The sequence below is a fragment of the Pipistrellus kuhlii genome, unplaced genomic scaffold (assembly GCF_014108245.1).
Source record: "Pipistrellus kuhlii isolate mPipKuh1 unplaced genomic scaffold, mPipKuh1.p scaffold_m20_p_25, whole genome shotgun sequence".
Taxonomy (NCBI): domain Eukaryota; kingdom Metazoa; phylum Chordata; class Mammalia; order Chiroptera; family Vespertilionidae; genus Pipistrellus; species Pipistrellus kuhlii.
In genome coordinates this window covers 6,514,735-6,535,214 of record NW_023425524.1, presented here as the reverse complement: position 1 = coordinate 6,535,214, position 20,480 = coordinate 6,514,735, and positions in this window count along the sequence as shown.

Sequence of the window (20,480 nt, the reverse complement as noted above, 5' to 3'; positions counted from 1 at the left end):
TAGCAGATCTTTGGAATCAGTTCTTTCGCTGGCTAATCTAATCTTGAACATAGACTTTGCTACAGCGATTCTCATTATATATTCCTCTCATTAAATGCTTTCTGTCCACAAAGGCTGAATAATGTTAGCTCTTTTTCAAGCACAGAGCAAGAGATGGGAATGTAAGGGAAAAATATGAAAAAAGCAACAATACCACTTAGGATCCAGTCCTAAGTTATTAGTAACCATCTAAGCAATTAGCATAAAAGCTTTTTAAAACGTCTAGCATGAAAAGTGATTCTATTAAAAGATGTCGGTGGTACATTGTGCTCCGAGGGAAGCCATAATCAGTAAACAGGTTCAAAACCAGCAGGGCTCTTCAGACAGATTCTGTGTCTTCATGTCCTGCGGTTGGCCCAGCGGAGCCAGACAGAGAGCCTCCCGAGTGGACAACATTGCCTCAGACTTGCTGTTGGCTGTTGACTTCCTGAAGAAGGAAGTGGATTAGTCAACTGTGTCATCTCAGAGCAGCAGGGCTGCGGCACAAAGATGATAGATACCGTGTGTGCTTCATCAAAGGCGTCGCTGAATGATCTGGGGAGGTAGGACGTTTTACGTTAGCCTTTCTGCAAAGCCTTGCCAGGCCTTCCCTTGGTTGGTGACTTCAAAGTGGTGGCTCAAAACAGAAGAAAAACTATATCATGAAAGTGAATTTAATTCTCTCTTGGAGTCTGTCAAAGAATAGATTTTCAGCCGAAACTGGTTTGGCTCAGTGGATAGAGCATCGGTCTGAGGACTGAAAGGTCCCAGGTTCGATTCCGGTCAAGGGCATGTAGATTGGTTGTACCCACATCCCCAGTGGGAGGTGTGCAGGAGGCAGCTGGTCGATGTTTCTCTCTCATCGATGTTTCTAGCTGTCTTTCCCTCTCCCTTCCGCTCTGTAAAAAATCAATAATATATATATATATATATAATTATTATTATTATTTTTTTTTAAAGAAAAGAATAGATTTTGAGCTGGTGGTTCTCAGTCAGGGGTGGTTTTGGCACCCTGGGGTATTTAACAAGTTCAGGAGACAGAGAAGGTCTTGATTGTCATAACCCAGGAGGAGAAAAAAGGGCTGAACGCATTGGGCATTTAGAGGCCAGTGGTGATGGTTAGCATACCGCAATGTCTGGGATGGCCTCCCACAAAGAAAACTTACCCAGCCCTAATGTCCCCAGTGCCAAGGTCGACAAATCCTATTTCACATGCTTTACCAGTATGAGTAATGCTGATAATTTGCAAAACCTCTTTTTTCTCCATATGTTTTAGGTTTTTGTTATCAAGCAAATAGAACAGTTGGTCACGCTATTCCCAGTTTGAAACCTCAGGACACAGTGATCATTTTAAAGACATGAAAAGGAAACCTACTTCCTGTTCTGTTTGTGTGTTAGCACTGATTTACCTTTCCTCAGCCATTCGTAAACCCCAAGTACAGACCAAACCTGAGAGTGTGTTGAATGCAAATTGCAGGGAGTTAGGGGAGTTCAGCTTCACATCAAAGTTACAAGCTCTGCAGGCATTACTGGTACCCCTGATATACTGAGTCATTAAATCGTGACACCTCCAGGTTGCCCTGTCTTGTTGAAGTTGGAAAGTAGAGTGAGTTCACGCAGCATCATTGCATGTTGAGTACCACTGCGATTCTAATCAAAACAAGCAATGGGCATCTTGAACATTCTCTTTGTGTCCATCTCTCCCACTGTGACCGAGGGCAGGGGAGAGAAGTTCTAGCAGAACACTTAGAGGAGTGAAGTGATAGACCACACTGGAGGAAACCCAATCTCTAAATAAATAAATAAATAAATTATCAGCTCATAAATACACCCTACCTTGGTCCATGATTGGAATTAGAAAATATATGGGCATGCATCCTGGACCAAGCTGTGGGTAAAATGGCATCACACGCCAAAAAGCACTGAGCTAAGTTACAGTGACCCTGACCTTCTCTCAGTGTAGTTCCTGAATGCTAGAGGCCCAGTGCATGGGATTCGTGCACTTGTGGGGGGCATGGCCTTCGGGGATCAGCCAGCTGTGAGAGCGCCACTCATCTCAGTCAGCCTGAGAAGCACTCTCACTGTGGGAGTGCACTGACCACCAGGGGGCAGCTCCTGTGCTGACTGTATGCCCCCTGGTGGTCAGTGCACATCATAGCAAATGGTCTACTGGTCAGTCTGGTTGTTTGCCGTTCTGTTGCTGGGCTTTTATTATATAGGATCCCATTCTCTCCCCAATACACTGGTGGTATGGATTTGGTTCTGAAAAGACATTGGGAAAATGCCTTGCTCTTCAATGCCTTGTCTCCTTCTGGCATGCAAGCCTCCACACACAGCACTGCTTGGATGCAGAGATTCATAATTTAGTCTTTACTTCCATTCCATGTTCCCCATAAAGCAACTCTTAAAACGAACAGAGACACCAACTGTCACCAGGTAAAGCAAAAAAATCCAGAAACTATTCATTGCTAATCCTTTGCATCCTGGACACCGCTTCTTTCCCATCAGCACACACATGCAATACACAGGCTCTGCCCAACAGAGCAGACAATGTTCCTAAACCAGAATCCGTATTATCTGCATTTAGGTCACTGATGGCACAGACAGATATTTTCTTTACATTTTTATAATCAAAGGTTATTCTTGAGATTTAAGAAAAACAAATCATCTGTTCTAAATGCAAATTGACCCTCATGCCCTCACAAAGATGGCTGCCTAAGACCAGGCCAGCAGTGGGATTAGTGAGGCTGCATGGGGCGACCAGGCTGGCAGCAAGGGGGAAGTTGGGGGCAACCAGGCCAGCAGGGGGACAGTTGAGGTGACCAGGCCAGCAGGGGGGAGGGGGCATTTAGGGGTGATCAGGACAGCGGGGGTGGGGTGCAATTGGGGGTGACCAGGCCAGCAGGGAGGGCAGTTAGGAGCAAACAGGTTGGTAGGGAGTGGGCAGTTAGGGGTGACCTGGCCAGCAGCAGAGGGCAGTTAGGAGTGATCAGGCCAGCAGCGGGGGCAGTTAGGGGCGACCAGGCAATCAGGCAGGTGAGCGATTATGAGCCAGTGGTCCTCGGGATCGAGCCTAAACCGGCAGTCGGACATCCCTCTAGGGGTCTTGGATTGGAGTGGGTGCAGGCTGGGCTGAGGGGACCCCATCTCCCCCATGTACAAATTTCATGCACTGGGCCTCTAGTCAAATATAAAAAAAGTACGCTGCTGTTACAGGAAATGGATTGTGATATTTAGAAAGAGTTTCCCCAACGTCTTTTTGGTTGCACTTCAAACTCCTGGTATTCCATTCAAGCCAAGACATACTGTTAAATGAGAAAAGAAAACAAGGCTTTTTTAATAAAGGAGAAATGGAGTAAAAAACAAGTATTGCAGCACACTTATCATTAGCCAAGACTCATAGGGCAACTGATCAAAGAAGAATCTCGATTCTCCTAGAACATTCCGAGAATCTGGATCTTTACTTTCAGTTGCACCAGAGAATTGAGACTTCTCTGATGACACTGGTTCCTCCAGCCAGGCCGCTTTCTTAGATACCACTCTCACGCCTCCACGACCGAGTGCCTGCGAGCAATCTAAGCCTTCCGTGATGAGAACCGGACCCTCCATGGTCCCCTCCTCCACCCCCTGTCTGTCTCCCACGCTTCCTTGTCTCAGTTCATGGCAGCACCCGTGTTTCTGTTCCTCAGGCCCCAAACCTTGGAGTCCTTCTTCCTGCCTCTTGAAATTTCTCTTTCTCCCTCCACAAAACCATGACTAATCTGTAGGTTTCATCTTCAAGCTGAGTCCAGTCTAGAATATCTCTCTACCACTCATGCACCCTATTTTTGGACCACACCACCGTCATCGCTCACCTGAATTAGTGCAGTAGAGTCTAGCTGTTCTAGATTTTTCCACACAGATACTGTAAGATGCTTAAAACCCTCCAATGCACCATCTCTCTCAGAGTAAAAAAAAATCAATGTTCTTTTTTTTTTTTTTAAAGCATAGATTCTTTTTTATTTTAAATATTTATTTTTTATTGATTTCAAAGAGGAAGGGAAGAAGAGAGAGATATAGAAATATCGATGATGAGAGAGAATCATTGATCGGCTGCCTCCTGCATGCTCCACACTGAGGATCCAGCCCACAACCTGGGCATGTGCCCTGACCAGGAATTGAACCGTGACCTCCGGGTTTATTAGGTTGATGCTCAACCACTGAGCCATGCCATCCGGGCTAAAAGTCAACATTCTTATGAGGATCTAGAAGACCCTTCAAAACATGTCCCCTCGCTCCCTTACGTGTTGTGACCTGACTGTGTGTCCTGCCCCAAGCCAGCTTCATGAGTGTGTGCCATGTGCAGTCACACAGGGCCCTGGGCTCAGAAGGGCATGTGTTCAGCGTGCAGCTATCTTTAAACTTCTTCATGATGTTGAAACAAGGAGTTCTAGATTTTTCTATTGTACTGGGCCACACCAGTGATGCAACCGGTCCAGTCTTCCACTCTTCTTCTCATCACCCACAGCCCTTCAGCTGACCCCTCACACTGTGCACACATCCTGGGCACTCTCCCTGCTCTGAGCCTCTGTACTTGCTGTTCCCGCTGCCTGACTCTCTTCCCCAGAGAGTCCACGTGACTCACACCCTCATCTCCTTTGTGTTAACATTTCAGTGAGACATACGCTGCCGCACCATTCATCTTACAGACTATTTCCCGTGGTCCTTCTCCAGCTGTATTTTTTCTCATTGTATTTATGACCTCCTTACGTAGTAACATTTTTCTTAGTTTTATGTTATTTGTCTATTATCAATATTTCTCCCCCTGGGATATCATAGGCTTCATGAAGGTGAGGATCTTTATCTGTTTTTTGTTTGTTTGTTTGTTTGTTTTTTCCACTGCTGTATCCTATGAGCCTGATGTATATAGCAGGCACTTGACTATTTGTTGGATGGATGAATAAGCACTGGAGGTTGGTGCTAGTGGGGAAGATAGATCCTCTACAGTTAATGATATTGAATGTGGGATAATACACTACAGACAGTTTTCATTACAGAATGTGACTCACATCATTCACAACAACCCCTTCTGTTGCATCCATATGCTACTTGCTTCACTCTAATTCAAAAAGCAGCATGCCAGGATCCTCCAAGTTTTACTATATTTTGAGAAAATTCCAGTTTACATAAAAACAGTCATCGTTGGGCTAATTTTCAGATAAGAAATATTTTTTGTACAGAAGGCATTGATGACTTTGCAACAGAAATATAAAAACCTAGCCCGGCCGTCGTGACTCAGTGGTTGAGCATCAACCAACCTATGAACCAGGCGGTCACGGTTCGATTCCCAGTCAGGGCACATGCCCAGGTTGTGGGCTTGATCCCCAGTGTGGGGTGTGCAGGAGGCAGCCGATCCATGATTCTCTCTCATCACTGATGTTTCTATCTCTCTCTCCCTCTCTGAAATCAATACAAATACATTTTAAAACGTTAATATAAAATTTTAGTCAATTGGGACTCCTCCTTAAAAACAGAATTCATACTCTACCATTCCTAACCCTCTCCTATCCCTCTCTCCCCCAATAACCACGTTTAAGTGCACAAAGAACTTTCTGATTTGTAAAACTGAAACCTGTCTGTGGTGATGGCCGAGACTGGGCAGAACTGGAGGCAGAAGTGAGCCGCTAGCCCTGACTCAGCTTCTGGGAGTTTCATTTCCTCTCAGAGAAGCTCTCAGTCCCTGGCCCCTCCATCCCTCCGCGGGCTGTGCTGCAGATGGTGACTTCCTGCCCATCGGCAGCCTTTTTTTATTTTTTAAATAAATCTTTATTGTTCAGATTATTACAAATGTTCCTCTTCCCCCAAGCCCTCTTCCATTGCTCCCCTCCACCAGGTTCCCACCCCACCCTCTGCCCTTTCCCCACCGGCAGTCTTGTCCTGTCCGGAGCCCCTGTGTACACAAGTGTCTGTACAGAGATGACCGGCTCCCAGCAGGACTCAGCCCTTACTCTCAGGACATCATTTTTGTTTTCACTTTGAATTATGAATTGTATCCTGCACTACCAGGTGATGACCCTGTTTTCCATTTTACCGAGAAAATAGGGGCAATTGGAGGCGAACTCCTGCAAATTCCCACTGTGGCATCTACCCAGTCCCTGGTCTCTGTGTCCACAGACTTTTTTCTCTCCTGTGTCCATGTTGGAACGGTCCATGTTGATGTCCTGAGCCAACTCCTCCCTGACCAGAAAGATAATTACTCCAACAATCCTCTGCTCTTCAGATTTTCCCCCTGCGGGTATTATCTTTCTAATCAGCATGTAAATATGAATTGAGTCCTAAATTTTTTTCCCGTTAAAAAAAGTTAAATCAACTGGTTGGTTGGATTAGTGATGGAGTGTTGACCTATGAATCAGGAGATCATGGTTTGGCTCCCAGTCAGGGCACATGCCCAGGTTGCAGGTTTGATCCCCAGTGTGGGGCATGCAGGAGGCAGCCAATCAATGACTCTCTCTCATCATTGTTCCTATCTCCCTCTTCCTTTCTCTCTGAAATCAATAAAAACATATTTTAAAAAAATATCTTGATCATGTTAACCGCCCCCCGTCGACTGTGCTGTCTCCAGTTTCTCTATTCCCATTTTATCCTGAGTTATGCTTTTGCTTTCGATATTTACAGAAACTGCCCTTCACTAAGCTCTTCAGTCATAAGGACCAAGATCTCCAGTCATCCTCCTCTTACCTGAACTATGAGTAAAATCAGATGTCTTGCTTTTTACTTCTTCCTTGAAATCTATTTTCACTTGTCTTCCAGGACAAGTCTGGTTTTCCTGTGATGTCACTGGCTGTTGCTTTTCATCATTCTTTGCTGGTTCCTCTTCATCTCCTAACTTAATTCTAGAGTGGCCCAAAGCTCAGTTGTCAAATCTCTCTACTGTTCTTATTTAATTCCTGGGGGATATCATTCATTCTCATGGTTTTAATGCCATCCACAAGCTAAAATCATGCCTTCCCTTTAATTTGAACATTTAATGGGTCTCTCAAAATTAGGATGTCCTTATTTCCTATCACTCTTTATTGCTTTTGCAAAATGCTTTCTGATCAGCATAAGAACTCTGTTTTTCTAGATCCTCAGGCCATAATCTTTAGAGTCAATCTTGATGCCCCTCACTTCCAGTCTGCAGTACATCCTGTTAGTTTTGTTTTTAAAAAGCTTTGTCGGAATCTGAGTTTTTCTTATCAGGTCTACGCCTACCAATCTGATCCAAGGCGTCCATATTCTTTGATTGAATTATAGCAGTAGTAACCTCTTATCTAATTTTTTTTAATAATCCTCCATCTCATCACACGTCTTTAGTATATTCTTAAGATGTCAGCCACATTGATCTGTTTTTTTTTTTAATAGTAGCTTATACACTACTCTGCTGAAAATCTTCTGTTGGCTTGAACCTTCATTCAGAACAAAGCCAAGACACAGTGTCCTTCCTACAAGGAGGCTGACCTTCTGTAACCTCTATCTTTATCTGCTTGTGTGCTTGCCTCCACCCACAACAGTTCCCTGACCGTGCAGGCATGTTCCCTGTGCACACACTGTTCCCCCACTGAAAAGAGGACTTCTTGTCTGTCTGGATGACTAGCTCCCTTATTTCTTCTAGATCTTTCTACGTCTCTGCTTCTCAATAAAGGCTTCCCTGATTGCCGTTGACATGGCAACCCTTCAAAACACTATCCCCCTTCCCTGCTTCTTCCCATACACAGCAATTACGGTCACCTAACTCTGTGTGTGTACTTGTTACTGTCTCTTCACACTAGGATATAAGTCCCACAGAAGCAGGTGCTTTTGTCTTTTGTAAAAATATATTTTTTTTTTATTGAATTCTGAGAGGAAGGGAGAGGGAGAGATAGAAACATCAATGATGAGAGAGAATTATTGATCGGCTGTCTCCTGCATGCCCTGACTGGGGATGGAGCCCGAAATCCAGGCATGTTCCCTGACTGGATATGGAACCGTGACCTCCTGGTTCATAGGTCATCATTTAACCACTGAACCACACTGGCTGGGCTATTTTTGTCTTTTTGTCCATGACACTTTCCCTGGTGCCTGGAACAGTGCTTACCACATAGTTGGTGCTCAATAAAATATATTTTGAATATATATGTATATATGTATATACATATATATATATATATACACACACACACAAACACACACATTCCCCAAATATAATATATACACACTTTGAATAATTATAAAGGCACTGCTTATTAAAATACATTTCATTTTCAAAATTGAGCTCATCAGCTGTAAAGATGATTAAACACACACACACACACACACATACATTTTTGGGGAGAACTCTGTATACTTACAGCCTTTGTTAAGTATAGGGAAAAGGATATAGCTTTTATTTGAGGCCACTGAAAGAAAGTGGCTTAGGACAGAGTGAGAGACAGGATTTTTAGGAGATTGTTTTTTTGTTTGTTTGTTTGTTTGTTTGTTTTGTGTGTGTGTGTGTTTAATGAGAGGCTATTTTAAAATACAGGGGTGTGCAAAAATAGGGTTACAGTTGCTTGTATGGAAAAAGACATGCAGGTTATGATTATGACAATAGCTCTATTAACTCAAAAGACTGTCACAGTGACACAGTACACTTTTGTCCTCCCCCCAATATAAGTCAACCACTTATTCAGCCCTGCAGAGCACCTTTCTACTCCTCACCTGCTGAGCTTCATTCGCGTGTTGTCTTTGTTCCTCCCTGGACTGAGAAGGCAGGCTCCATACGCAACCACATCACTTGACATCTTTTACATGCTGATTCTACTGTGACCCAGAATGTGGGATATGAATGAAAGATTAAGAAAAAGGAAGAAAGTACTTGCTGTTACTTAACCTGCTTTTTTTCCAAGATGGAATCTTCTCAAAATGTGCAAATACCTTAATTTTCATTTTGATGAATCTAATTATCCTTCCCTAAAACATGAAAAAATGATAGATCAGAAAATAACGTAGAAGAGTGCATGCATGATCCCTGAGTCTGTCAGAATCTCCTTGGATGTATCAGAGTCAGCTACACGTGTGTGTGTGCGTGTGTGTGTGTGTGTGTGTGTGTGTGTGTATCCCTGCGGATGTGCCTAGATGTTAAATGCATTTCAAGAGAAGCGGATTGTCCTGGAGAAACCCCCAGTATCTTATCTTAGAAGCCCAGCACCCGGCTTCCCCAGTGACTCCCGGGATGCTTGGCCAGGAGCAGATGGCATAGAGCCTCTTGAAGGTGACTCATGGTGAGAGTCGGTGCTTCCTGGAATCTGCAAGGAGACTGAGCTGGATGTTTATGGGTGACTTTGTTCATGGCACCTGCACTCCATGGAGGTGTGGAGGGAAGCCCAGATTCATATGTGCTTCAGTGAGTCCCCCACGATGTTTCTTCTTGGACCTATTCACCGAAAGGGTCCGTGAGCAGACCTCATCCTACCTTCTGGAAACTCTAGAGCTGTGGTCAGCAAACTGTGGCTCGCGAGCCACATGCGGCTCTTTGGCCCCTTGAGTGTGGCCCTTCCACAAAATACCACAACCTGGGCGAGTCTGTTTTGAAGAAGTGGCGTTAGAAGAAGTTTAAGTTTAAAAAATGTGGCTCTCAAAAGAAATTTCAATCGTCGTACTGTTGACATCTGGCTCTGTTGACTCATGAGTTGGCCGACCACTGCTGTAGAGGAAAGACAGCAGGTGCCCCACTAGGTTCGCTGTGTTCTGTGCACACTGTGTGGGTTGGTCATGTGGTGGTGAATCAAAAGGTTAGCCTTGATGTTTTCCTACCGTGGTTTTGTGATCACAGGCTCATTACACATGTGCGGGTACTAATCGCTGGCTTTTTCTGCATGTGGTTGTTTTGAGATTGATTTGGGGTCTTGATCTCTTTGACTGAATGTGCTTTCGGATTGATTGATGCCATTTTATTCATTTGCAGTTCAAAAGGAACTAGTTAGTGCAGAGCTACTATTGATGTAAGTTGGTACTTTGGATGTAATGATGGGTTGTTCACACAAAGAGAAATGAACACCGGAACCTTATCCATCATCATCATCATCAGCGGGTTCATAGGGATTTATCTGGGACTGTGTACCACCAAGAGCAGTTATTGAGATCCCTTGCAACCATTTTCTTTAATTATCTTTTTTAAAATATATTTTATTGATTTTTTACAGAGAGGAATGGAAAGGGATAGAAAGCTAGAAACATGGATGAGAGAGAAACATCTATCAGCTGCCTCTTGCACACCTCCTACTGGGGATTTGCCTGCAACCAAGGTACAAGCCCTTGGCCAGAATCGAACCCGGGACCTTTCAGTCTGCAGGCTGACGCTCTATCCACTAAGCCAAACCAGTTTCGGCCCTTCTCTCTTACCACCTGAGCTTCAACGATTAATTCTTTGTAAAAAGAATTTTTTCTTTCTTAAATAAATGTGAGGGCTTCTCCCTTTCATGTCATTGAGCAGAAGTCAAAGTTTAGACACTTTATCCCTGGTCACACTTTCAAATCTTTTTTTACAGCTCACCTTGTGGTCTACGTGTTAGGCATTGTGAGGTGACTTTTTAAAAAAAAATATTTTTAATTGATTCTTTACAGAGAAGAAGGGAGAGAGATAGAGAGCTAAAAACATCGACGAGAGAGAAACATTGACCGGCTGCCTCTCACACATCCCCTACTGGGGATGTGCCTGCAACCAATGTACATGCCCTTGACCGGAATCGAACCTGGGACCTTTCGGTCCGCAGGCCGATGCTCCATCCACTGAGTCAAACCGGTCTTGACAGTGAGGTAATTTTGAAAACCAGGTCAAATGTCCCTTTCGGTGGCAAGACCTGAGAGTATTCCATCTCACTTTTCCTGTGATGACTACTTGTCGGCGTTGCTCCCACTCCGTGCTCATCACGCGTGCTGTTAATGTGTCAGAAGTGCTCCTTTCTCAAGAAGAGATGGGTTCCTCTCTAAGCAAATGAATGAAAGTGTTCCAGGCGATTTAGTGATGCAAGTAATATGTCCTAGGGAGTTATTGGCCCTCCTTCTCTTTCCCAGAATTTCGGTGGGTAGCTTTTCTCCGCAGTCACGGGTCCTCAGTGGGAACAATGAGGTGTCACCCTCTCCTGATGTTAAAGAGGAAAACACCTTCAGGAAGGTCAGAAGATCAACACCGCCTTTAGGGCTGGGGAAACCACTGTTCTTACCGACACCTTCCTGCCAGCTGCCTGGAAGGCAGAACCCAGGGGAAATGGGAAAGTGCTTTCCTCGGTAGTGGGTAGGATTTTGTGCATTTGGTGAGTTTATAGCTCATGTTACGTCTCTCTCCGGGAACTTTCAGGCCACTGAAGGCAGAAGCAAGCGTTTCTTGGCGGCGAGTTTTTGGGAAATGAGAACTCTTTTTCAGTATATGGTTAAACAAACCAACAAACCAACCCGAAAGTCATTGCTGTGAGCACCAAGCTTGTTAAAAACACCAACGCCAGCACCCTGGCCATTTGGATTCATTCAGTTCAGTTGACATTAAAAAGCAAAATTAATTGATTTCAGAGAGGAAGGGAGAGGGAGAAGGAGAGAGAGAGAAACATCAATGATGAGAATCATTCATCGGCTGCCTCCTGCATGCCCTCCCCCCTCCCCACTGGGAATCGAGCTCAAAACCCAGGCATGTGCCCTGTCCGGGAATTGAACCATGACCTCCTAGTTCATAGGTCCACACTCAACCACAGAGCCACTTGGTTGGGCTGTACTTTTATTTTTAGGCAGTTACCTCTGGGGATTAGTTATACTTTGAAAACACTAGAGTCAGAAGTAACAGCTCAAAAAACACCACTTATTGAGTGATTATTGGTGAATAAAACATTGAATGATTATTGGTGCCCAGGGAATAAGTAGAGCAAAGAGCAAGGAAAATGAAGTACGGCTTCATTTTGTTTTCTGTAATATCCGAGGGCCCTCTTGGTTGGCATGCTGTGGAACTCTGCGTCCTTAGTAGTCAGGTTCAAAATGTTCCTAATGCAAAGTCACCCATATGCAAAGTCACCCATTCATGCGTTTTTTTCTTCTACACCCCCCCCCTCCCGACTTGGCTCACTCTTTCCTGTCTTTCAGATGTTGGCTTACATCTCTTACATCTCACTTCCTCAGAAACCCGGCCTGACTTTTTCAGGCACTTCAAGTAGAACCCCCCTTCTCAGCCCAGTTCTGCTGTAGCACCAGTTTCAGACGAAATTCGTGTCAATACGCATGCACACAAAACACCTACATATGTATAAGGAATTGTGGGTGAACATGTATATTCACTTAGTGTTTGTTTGACTTGGTCAACACACTTGCAGTGTCTCATAGCATTCCTAGTTTCTTCTAAGATTTGGCAACATTTAATAAATAAATGAGTGAAATGTCCACTTAGAAGTCTATATGTTCAGGTGGATAGAAGTTTTGTGGGGTTTTTTTTAGACTGATTAAATAAAACACACAACCAAAGCTTTGAAAATGCATGCTGGTTTCTAGTTTATTTTGGTCTATGTTATTTAATCTGGTTTCTCTATTGGCGATACTGATATTACTACGCTTAATGTGCAGATGGACATACTGGGATGGAGAAGATGTCCTATGTGGCAAGTGGTAGTGTCTGCATAGCTTCCCACCCCAACTCTAGCTTGTGCTTTTCTGTAGTAGGATATATATATATATATATATATATATATATATATATATATATATATATATATATATACACACACACACACACACACACACACACACACACTAGTGCCTGGTGCACGGATTCGTGCACATCAAAAGGGAATTAGAGGAAATAATTTAATACTGCTATTCACTCTTTCTCTATAATAGAAGTGTCAGAGATGAAAGAAAATTAGTAAAATATATATGAAAATAATATATAAATTGATTAATAAAAAATCAACATAACAACAAAGACATGACATAAAAACAACAAAGACATGCTATAAAAACAACACAAACATGATATAAAAGCATCCTTCTGTCTGTTGCTGACCCTGGTGGGGGTGGGGGTGTGTGGGTGTGTGGAAGGTTGGGAGAGCTGATTGGGCCTCAGCTGGTAGGGCCCCTGGTAGGGTCCCTTGGCCTGGTTGGTGATTAGGGCTTATTGCAGCTGGCCCCTCCCCCACCGCTGCCACTGTTTGCCATCTGTGCAGAGCTGCCAATCCCTGCTCCTGCCCCCCCCCCCCCACCTTCCCCCAGTTGCCTCCCTCTGCAGGTGACAGGAATGGGGTGTAGGGTGCTATCGCTTGGCTGCCCTGGGCCTCCCTCTGCAGGGCGATCATGGGGCACTGGCAGCCCCCCACCCCCACAACCAATTGCATCGCACCCGCCTTGGCTGGCCTGGTGCCCTTGCGTGTCATAGTGTGGTCATCCAGAGGGTCGTTCTGCTATTCAGCCGTTTGGTCTATTTGCATATTATCAATATATATATTTTTTAAACCCATTTTATTGAGTTTTCACAGAGAGGAAGGGAGAGAGATAGAGAGTGAGAAACATCAATGAGAGAGAAACATTGATCAGCTGCCTCCTGCACACCCCCTACTGGGGATGTGCCCGCAACCAAGGTACATGCCCTTGACTGGAATCAAACCTGGGACCTTTCAGTCCGCAGACCGACACTCTATCCATTGAGCCACACTGGTTTCGGCTGCACATTAGGTTTTTATTATTATAGACACACACACACACACACACACACACACACACACACACACACGTCAGCCCTGCTCCTGTAGGATTGTGTGTGTGCCTTTATGTAATTTTTTAAAAATTGAATTTTGAGAGAGAAACATTGATGTGAGAGCAAAACACCAATCAGCTGCCTCCTGCATGCTTCCTACTGGGGATTGAGCCCACATATTTGAGTCTAATATTGAGCCTATCTATTTAACAGGACTGGGGATTGAACCGTCAACCTTTTGGTGCATGGGACAATGCCCAAACAATTGAGCCACACGGGCAGGGCTTACATTTTTAAATTGGACTTTTAGAGAAAGGGGAAGGGAGAAGGAGAGAGAGAGAGAGTTTGTATGTCTTTAGGATTAAGGAAAGGACCTCATGATTATTAGGCCACAAGCTCCACATTTCTGAAACTGTGTCTTGGGAAAACCCATTAGGTACGTCTTCTTCTTGTTCATTGATGACTGTGTTTGGTGCTGCTGACTGTGGCCTTCGGTGTGGTGCTCCTGTCCACCTCAGAGAGCAGCCGGGGGAAAAAGCAAGCTCTTTTGGGGAGAAATGGCCCCCTCCTCCTGTACACTCAGGCTGGTGTGGACGGCGTTTCCTCTGTGAGGCCATGGTCAGCGGGAACCAATGATTCCATCAGCCTGCGCCGGAAGGAGTCTTCCCATGGACTCTTAGCTCAGACTGCAGTGCGGCCGGCACTCTCAGCGGCCGTGTGGGTTCCCACAGACACACCTTTGGTTTTTACGTGAGCGAAGCCACTGACTCATTCCTCACAGCTGGTACCCCACCAAGCAGACAGACCTCCCACGTCTGTCACCTTGTCTGTCGCCATATCCTCCGAATTCATTGTGACCTGTGTTGGAACTTAGAGTGAGTTCAGAGATCATTTACCAGGGTCTCCTAGAGCAGTGGTCACCAACCTTTTGGCGACCTCACGGACCACCAGTGGTCCGAGGATCACCAGTTGGCCACCGCTGAGAACAAATTATTTTATATATATTTTATTGATTTTTTTACAGAGAGGAAGAGAGAGGGATAGAGAGTTAGAAACATCGATGAGAGAGAATCATCGATCAGCTGCCTCTTGCAACCCCCCCCTCCCCCACCGGGGATGTGCCCACAACCAAGGTACATGCCCTTGACCTGAATTGAACCTGGGACCTTTCAGTCTGCAGGCCGACGCTCTATCCACTGAGCCAAACCGGTTTCGGCACAAAAGTTCTTATCTCTATAGCATCTGTAACGATACAATGCAAATGGAGATTATTATGATATAACTTCTTCACGTCATTATGGCCTCAAATAAGAATTCCTGGTTAAAATATTTAATAGGACACAGTGTTAGCGAAGCCTGAATGGATCTTTGTGCTTAGAGTTTTCTCTTGTAAATTTTATTTGTTGTTTGTCGTGGGCATGAGGGAGTGGGTATGGGGTTCTTCCAGGCTTTTTGAGCTCCTAAAGTAGTTTGTTTGTTTGTTTGTTTGTTTGTTTGTTTATTTTAAAAGATTACAAATCAGTGCTACAAATTATGGCGCCATATTACTTATGAATTTTATTTCTCTTCAGTTGGTTCAATGTGAAAAATAAATCTAGTCCAAAAGCTTATAGGACAAAGTCCTATGATTTCACATTGAATCCAAGAAAGACTGCCTACTGTTTTTGTTTTTTTTTTAAAGCAGATAAAGAACCGGAGAGAGAACCGGTTTTAGGTGCCAATGTTTTAGGTTTAGGACCCGGCCAGAGAAGGTAACATACCCTGAAATGTAACCTTGCCCTTGGGGCACTTGGGGCCTGTGGTCATGCAAATATGAACCCCCGTGCGTGGCCCCATCTGGCGTCTGAGCGGATGTGGGGCTGCCCGGCTGGAGCCGGGAAACGGACTCTTTACCCTGAAGAGTCGAGAGGGCACGCTTGGCTGGTCCTCAGCATTTTCAGGTGCAGAGGGGCTAGCCACTGAGCTCCCTGGGCTCCCTGACCACGTGATGCTGTGCCATCTCTGCAGTCCATCAAAGCCAGCTCCCCGGTCACATTGACTTCTCCCGTGATGCCTGTTTCCTGACGGGCAAGATCAATCATGGGCTTACTCCTGGCAAAGGAGGCGGTGCCCGAGAGCCAAGCCCAGCTCATGCTCCCGGGTACTGACCGGGCCTGGTATAGGGTTTTTATGTCAGTGAAGATAATAAAAGTCGTATTATTATAAAGTGCCATATAAGCTACACTAGTAATAGCAAGTCTCTCCACACCTCCATACATAAAGATCGGCTCAGATACCACTTAAAGAATAGATTTATTTGAGGAAATGGCAGAGTATTAGCCTACAGGAGGCACTCTCATCTCTCCCAACATCCCCAGCCCTAACTGACTTGGCTGTTTGTCCAGCACATATCTCCAGGTTGGTCACATCGCTCTGCTGATGAGAACTGTTCAGTGGCTCAGCAATGCCAGGGGAAGGAGGCCCGGACTCCGTGGCTTTGCTTTCGTGTTTTTTTTGCGAGTCTGATTTCAACCTGTGCTCTACCCCTGGACAGCAGGCTACCCCTGCACAGCCGCAAACGCCCAGTTCCTGCTTCCCCTTTCACATCCTGTGCTGCCACCTCAGTCTCCTTCTCCCCTAACTCAGGCCTCCTCTTCTGTCTCAGCCAAGCGCTGCTCTTTTCTGAAGCTCACACCAAGTACAGTTTCTTCTGGATTGCTCTATCAGTGGTCTGCAAACTCATCAGTCCACAGAGCCAAATATCAACATTACAACGATTGACATTTCTCTGGAGAGCCACATTTTTTTTAAACTGAAACTTCTTCTAACGCCACTTCTTCCACATAGACTCGCCCAGGCCGTGGTATTTTGTGGAAGGAAGAGCCACACCCAAGGGGCCAAAGAGCCTCACGTGGCTTGTGAGCCACAGTTTGCCGACCCTGGCTCTAACTCATAGTTAACGCTACCCACCGGTGTGGGTATCTCTGATTATCAACTCCAGACATCAAGCCTAAAGGTTCCTTCCCCAATTGGATTGCAAATTCATTAATGATAAGTGCATTTTTATCTACCTTTTTATCTCTATAGCATCTATCACGATACTAAGCAAATAGTAGGTATTCAGAATACAATTTAATTCAGAATTGTTTGGGAGAGTTTAACTTAAATAAAAATTGGTGAGCCCTAGCCAGTATGGTTCAGTGGATAGAGCGTCAGCCTGCGGACTGAAAGGTCCCCGGTTTGATTCTGGTCAAGGGCACATGCCTAGGTTTTGGGCTCGATCCCCAGTCGAAGGACTCAATTCCCAGTGGGGTGGGGGTGGGGAGGGCGCATGCAGGAGGCAGCCTATCAATGATTCTCATCATTGATACTTCTACCTCTCTCCTCTCCCTCTCCCTCTCTGAGATCAATACAAATACATATTTTTTTTTAAAAAGAGTCAAAAATGTTAAAAAAAAAAAATGGATGAATCATTTCCCCTCGAAACTGATCTGAGGTTCTGAGAGAGTCTGTTTAAAACAAACCAGCATCTTTTGCCTTTGTGATGCATTTTAAATGCTAAAATCCCCCTCCATAGTCGACAGAAACCTGTCCTACATGAATGTGGGTGACCCAGTCCCTAGGGTGTATCTTGTAGAAGTTTTATCTGCTGCAGCGAGAGAAGCAAAGCGGGCCCTCAACATGAGTAATCCGGAGCTTCCCTGGTGAGTGGGATGCCCGCCTTCCGGAAGCGGACACTTCCACGCCAGGCCCGTTGACACCCGCAGCCTGCAAAAGGAAGTGTCGGGCACCGCGGCGTCTGCAGTCCCGTTCAGCATGCGTGTCCCACACGACCGCACGCGCCCTATAAAACCACCTACATCCGTTCCCAGGCGCCCCGTCTCGCCGGCGCATTAATCATTACTGACAGCTGCAGTTTCTCTTCTCAGCCTCTGCGCTCTTTGTGGCAACGTGAGATGCCCTGAGTGGGAAGCCCAGTGGGTGCCACTCTAACGGGAGGTACCCCCCATAGAGCTGGGACATAGCACCCCAGGAGGGAGTGAGCTTCTCCCCATGGCCTGCCTCGCACTTGGCACGCTTTGAAGGCAGGCACTGCCTTCCATCTGTCTCTTCAGCACAGGGCCAGGAGGATTTTTTATTTAAAAAAATATTTTTATTGATTTTTTTTACAGAGAGGAAGGGAGAGGGATAGAGAGTCAGAAACATCAATGAGAGAGAAACATCCATCAGCTGCCTCCTGCACACCCTGCACTGGGGATGTGCCCGCAACCAAGGTACATGCCCTTGACCGGAATCGAACCTGGGACCTATCAGTCCACAGGCCGACGCTCTATCCACTCTCGGCGGCCTGGGAGGGATGCAGGTGTTCAATGGGTGCTGGTTGGGTGAATGAATGTTCGGAGGAAGAATGATCAAGGAAGTGAGTATGGGAAGTGGAGGGAATGAATTGTAGGCCAAGAAATCAACTGATAAACATTTGCTGAGCTACCACCGGGGAGCCATGAAATTTAAAGGTTGCAAAAGGAAATAAGATAGAGCAGCCTCATTAAGGCCAACTTAAAAAAAATAAATAAACTTTACTGTTGAAAGTATTACATATGTTCCCCCCTCCACTGCCCATTGACCTCTTCTAGCCTTCGCCACCCCCCACCCCAGGTCTTCACCACCCTATTGTCTATGTCCATGGGTTATGCCTGTATGCATACAAGTTCATTAGTTGATCTCTTTCCATCCACCTAACCTCCCCTGCCTTCTATTCCAAGGTTCCACAGTCTGTTTGATGCTTAAGGCTCACTTTTAACATTTGAAATCAAAGCACTTAGAAAGCAGGAGGGAAAGAATGATCTGTCTCTCTCCCCCATCCCCGGCCCCCAATCCCTTTCCTGGTTGCAGACCTTGTATGGCTGGCCTTAGGCTGTTGAATGCTTATGTTCTCACTAGATCCATTACTATATTATAGAAGGCACACACTGATGGTTTGTTTGGGCCCCTTAATGTTTAAAAAAATAAGAAATATTCACATTAATATTCAGATGTGTGTCTGTTCCTGAAAATTACCTCAAAACAAAGGGCTGGTATTTATTCCAAGACAGGCATTGTCTGAGGTTGAACAGCAGGCACATGGGTAATGTCTGCAGGCTGCTAGTATCCACATTTTTTGAGGCACATAGAACTACACAGCCATAGTTTGTATTACACAAGGGTGTTTTAGAATTCTTTTTAAAAATGTTTTTATTGATTTTTAGTGAGAGAGGAAGGGAGAAGGATTGAAAGATAGAAACATCAATAGGCTGCCTCCTGCACACCTCCTACTGGGGATCAAGCCAGCAACTCCAGGCTTGTGCCCTGATCGGGAATTGAACCAGGGACCTCTCTTGGTTCATGAGTCAATGCTCAACTGTTGAGCCATACTGGCTGGGCTAAGAATTCTTAATTAAACTTAGAATGAGAGGGGTTTTCAGAGGATGAGTAACAAGTTAATTTTTCATTAGCTATGTACCTTGGCTAGGTAGATCAAAAAGACACTGGACTTGGGATTTTTTTTTTTTTTTTTTTTTTTTAATACTAAAGTTGCTCAGCTCTGTTTCTCCTTTCAAACACTTTGGATCTTATTCTCTTACATGAGGCCGCTCTCAGTTTTACCATTTTCTGACTTTTAGTTACCATATTTTTCGGACCATAAGATGCTCCGGACCATAAGACGCACCAGTTTTTAGAGAAGGGAAATGAAGAAAAAAAGATTCTGAAACAAATAGTGTCCTAAAATATTTTATGTGCATTAAAACCCAACATCACAGTCATAAACACATGTAATCAACCCTGTAAAGTAAACAGCAGCATTTAGAATCATTTTAGAGCCGGGCAAGCACACAGAGACCACACAGAGCCGGGCAAGTAAAAAAACTTTTTTTAAAAAGTATATGTGTAGGCTATATTTGGACCATAAGACGCAGGGACTTTTCCCCCCCACTTCTGGGGGAAAAAAAGTGCGTCTTATGGTCCGAAAAATACGGTAATTATCCAGCACAAGTAGAGACTAAGGGAAGGACCCGCAGGGAGAGAGGAAGAACGGGAAGATGTCCTAGCTATTCTGAGCTACTTATTTTGCACTGTCTCTTTAAATCTTCACTAAGACACCCAGAGGTAGTTTCACTATCCTCAGTTTATAAATGAAAAACGAAGACGTGTGGCCCAAGAACAAACATGAGGCGGCGGCGGAATGTTTCCTTGTGTCTTTGCTTTCAAACCTTGGGTGCTTCTGCTCTGCTCTGTTGATTTGGGGGCCTTTCCTCTCCCGTAGGAGAGAGGATTGGAGATACCACAGCTTTCCATCAACTCTGAACTCAAATAATAGAACTAATAATCAGCACCTAGCATGAAACCAAGTGCTTAGCCGAAACCGGTTTGGCTTAGTGGATAGGGCGTCGGCCTGTGGACTGAAGGGTCTCAGGTTTGATTCCGGTCAAGAGAGCATGTACCTTAGTTGCGGGCACATCCCCTTTGGGGGGTGTGCAGGAGGCAGCTGATCCATGTTTTTCTCTCATTGATGTTTCTAACTCTCCATCTCTCTCTCTTCCTCTCTGTAAAAAATCAATAAAATATATATTTAAAAAAAAAAAAGAAAGAAACCAAGTGCTTAATTCCTTTCTGATCGCCTGAAAAATCATTGCCTTTGCATATTTGGATGAATTCACCACTGTAGACATTTAATCATTAAAGGAATGAATAGCTATAGAATATGATTTATTCCTTCATGGAGGCAAATATCTATATGGAGGTA